This window comes from Pinus tabuliformis, chromosome J (genome assembly GCF_031772625.1).
Source record: "Pinus tabuliformis cultivar Carrire ecotype Pingquan chromosome J, CPIR1, whole genome shotgun sequence".
In the NCBI taxonomy this organism is placed as follows: domain Eukaryota; kingdom Viridiplantae; phylum Streptophyta; class Pinopsida; order Pinales; family Pinaceae; genus Pinus; species Pinus tabuliformis.
Genome location: NC_142295.1, coordinates 1,329,758,046 through 1,329,761,734, shown reverse-complemented (window position 1 = coordinate 1,329,761,734; position 3,689 = coordinate 1,329,758,046). Strand labels below are relative to the sequence as shown.

Genomic DNA, 3,689 nt, shown 5'->3' with positions numbered 1-3,689 from the left:
AAATTGAGAAAATCCAAAAACGCTCGATCATGAGCAATGTTAAAAATAAAAAGTTTGGTACCTTATGAGATAATGTTGAGTGAAAAAGAGTAACTCCCATCGAAGCAATTGCTATGGTGCAACTCAAAATATATCCTAAATAATTGAGCAAATGGGAGTAGGTAGATGGCTTAATGTTATTTTCAATGAAGGCATGAGTGAAAGAAAGAAAACATGGATGAGACAAAACCACACATGGATGCAAAAATTGAATATCTACCTCAATGTCTGTCCCACAAATAGAAAGGAGCTAAATGATTTCGTTATAGACAAGTTTCGTAAACGGGTATGGGGAAAAGAGTTGGGTAGAAAGAAGAAGTACTACATTAAGGAATTCAACCCTATGTGTAATCTCCAACAAAAGGAGTACATTAGAGATAGCATTCTGTGGAGGGAAAAGGTTATTATTTCTCAATTAATAGCCAACTCACATAAAATTCGGTGTGAAATAGGATGGTGGAAAAGACCTAAAGAAGCTTGGGAAGAACAGGTGTGAACATTTTTCACGTCTGGGGTAGTGGAAGTGGAAAAGAATTTCACTTTGGAATTTGATGCATTCAAAGACATCAAAGAAAGTTATGGGAATACGTTAGCATCAGTTTCTTGGCATTGTCCTTTCAGCAAGGGGATTATTGGAAGGTTGGGCCAACTCATCATTAGTTTGAATAAGAAAATGATTGAATTGCAAAAAGTGAAGAATTGGGAACTAATGGTCCCACAGACTATTTTTAGTCTCATGGATGTTAAAATATCATTTCATTTCATTTCATATACTGCCAACCCATTAATGTATCAATGTCACAGTATATATTGGTAGTTGAGGCCTTGGATCCAAGCTCACGAGGAAGGATATCAGAAGTTGAGCAGTATGTTGAAGTGACAACCTTCCTCTACATAAGGTTGCTCGTGGCTGCACGTGACATAAATGTGTAGAGTATGCCGAATGGACACACACGTCCCAAAGAGTATTGTATGAGAGACATCTCTCCTGTGGTGACAAAGTCTATTAGAAGAACACTACCTTGTGACATGCAAGGAAAATCGAGTCCTCAACTCCATCACATGATAGTAAAATGTTGTGGAATTCCATTAATGCTAACGTTGGTAGCACAGGAGCTCTCTTTTGCGAAAGAGAAAGAAAAATTTAGTGATGTGATAGAAGTAGACAAATTGGAGAGTAAATAGTTTGGGAAAAGCTAGAGTCTTACATCTTCTCTTTTCACAAGTTTCCTAGGGAGTGCAAAGATCCATTCCTCAACATTTTTTCATTTTTCGTAGGTTGGGAGTGGGACATGGTAGCGGATATCATGGGAAGGACTGTTCTGGATAGGCTACAAGGTAGAGCACTTGTGACCAAAGGGACAAATGGGATAGTCATTGTCGTACACGTACATGATGTCATTATGGAAATCAACAGAAGGAGAACAGAGGGGGTGAAATTCAACTTCACTATAATAAGGGAATTTCTGTACTTTTTGGGAAATGAGGATGAAAAGCTATCAAATGTAAGATCTTGATCCATTTATGTTTTATACCATGTCTATGTTATAACTAACCATGATGTAATCGAAGGGAGGGAATTTGTTTTCGCTGACTAGAAATAATGGTATCATGTGTATCAACAGTGCTTTGTGCACTTAAAATAATGATTCATTGAAAAAATAAGTTACTGGATTATATTTCACTGACCATTCTTGCATTTGGAAACTTAAAACCAAACTTAGTATAGGAACATTTAAAAGCTTGTTTTTTCTTAAAGGACACAGTTCTAATTCTACATCAACCTTTCACAGATGAAATGATTGAGATATTTGATTTATAAACCTACCAAGGATTTAAATCAAATCAACAAGGAAAATATACTTCAAATATTTAGTCTGTGTTTCTTCATTGTGCTTTTTTTATTTATTTTCAAAATAGAGCATTAATGATTTGAATATGATTTTCACATATCATTTGATTAATTTGCAAATGCCTTCAAACCTTAGGTACATGGAGATAATGGAAAATTATCAAGCAGCTAATGGGTTGTTAATTTGAAGATATAATAATTATCGAGCATTAATGAGATGATCAAAAATTGACTTATTTAGAATGACCAAAGACACAATACCTTTAAACATAATCCAATGTGTCCTTGATCTCCTCTTAGAAATGGAGATCGATCCCTAGCCTCTCAACAATATCAAAAACTCACAAGCATTCAAATAGATCAAGCGAATATTGAAAATTCAGTGCAATAACAAATTCTCCATTCAAGTCCTGATTGAAGGCCAAATTCATGCCACACATGGGGAAAAGAGTGCCCTTTGGAATTGTCAAAATTGCATCAACATATCTGGTGTTGCGTTAGGAAGGTTTGACAAGTTGTCTGGGGGCATCGTAATCAGGGATATTCATCCAGAGGCCATGAGAAAATGTAGTGGGTGTTCCATGGTGAATGCTGAAGGGGTACCCACATACAAAATATGCACCCTGTCTGTATGGATCATATAGTGTATTGAAAAAGGATGGAGTTGAGTGGCAAACAAAATTCATAATGTGCTGTTGGAGAGCATTGATGTTATTGCTGGATGGATCCTTGGCAATGAAGCAGTCATCATCAATAGTAAAGATGTATTTCTTCTTAGAGACCATGTAGCAGAAGCAACGACAGGTACTACCCTTGAAAGAGATGCAGGAGGCCTTGGGGTTGAGGATCCTCTCAATATCATTTTTGTTTGTACAATTTGTAATCAAAACCCTTAGACACACTGATGGTCTTTGACAGATCACCATCCTGCACAATGATGAGGTGATAGGGCTCAAATAATGGCATCCACATCTCCAAGAAATCCAAGTTCTAGATCATGGGTATCACTATGTCCAGCTCCTCCTTTAGGATTAGGGTCGCAGTACTCAAAGTCGAAACTACCATTGTTACTGGATCAACTGACCTACGTGCCAAGAAACAAGAAATGAAAGAAAATGAAGTACACACAACTCAATCTTCCACAACCCTAAAGGAATTTTCCTCTTTTACTTGATTTGGTTTCTCTACCTAAGTGTATATATATGTGTGGAGGAGTAGTCACCAGCAAGGGGTTCAAGAGATTTGTTATTTGGGGAACCATGCTCTTGCCCAGACTCCGGAAGCCTGGGATAAATCACAATTAAAGTCTCCGATTTTCACGGTAATTTTGCTTTTATAAAACTTGCTTTTAAAGTAAATTGTCCCGACTCTAGATCATCAATTTTATAAAAACTATAAAAGCAAAATATATTAAACATAAAATAATCTAATTACCCTATATTAAACACAAATCATCAAAATCTAATTACCCATGCTAACAAAACTCATTAAACATAAAATACTCTAATGACCCCATATTAAATGCAATCTACCAAACATAGAATGATCTAATTACCCCCATGTCAAACACTTCTCAACTCATCAAACACAAAATGATATAATTACCACCGCATCAAACGCCTCTCCAAAAGGGCTCCACGTAGTTGGCACTCCTTGTTGTTGGATTTTTCTAGCTGGCTTCTTTAAAGGGAAGGTTGCCATGACCCACATTTCCTCCAACGGGTGCGAACATGCCATATCATGTGCGCATTAAGTCAATGGGGTCAATGGGTGTGAACGTGCCATATTTTAGGTTGAT

General features: G+C 36.8%; 1 pseudogene; it reads right to left on the bottom strand.

Annotated features, from left to right (window-relative positions):
• Positions 1-2,232: 2,232 nt before the first annotated feature.
• On the bottom strand, positions 2,233-2,956 carry LOC149232225 (putative UDP-arabinopyranose mutase 1 pseudogene; annotated as a pseudogene).
• Between the last annotated feature and the right edge of the window lie 733 nt (positions 2,957-3,689).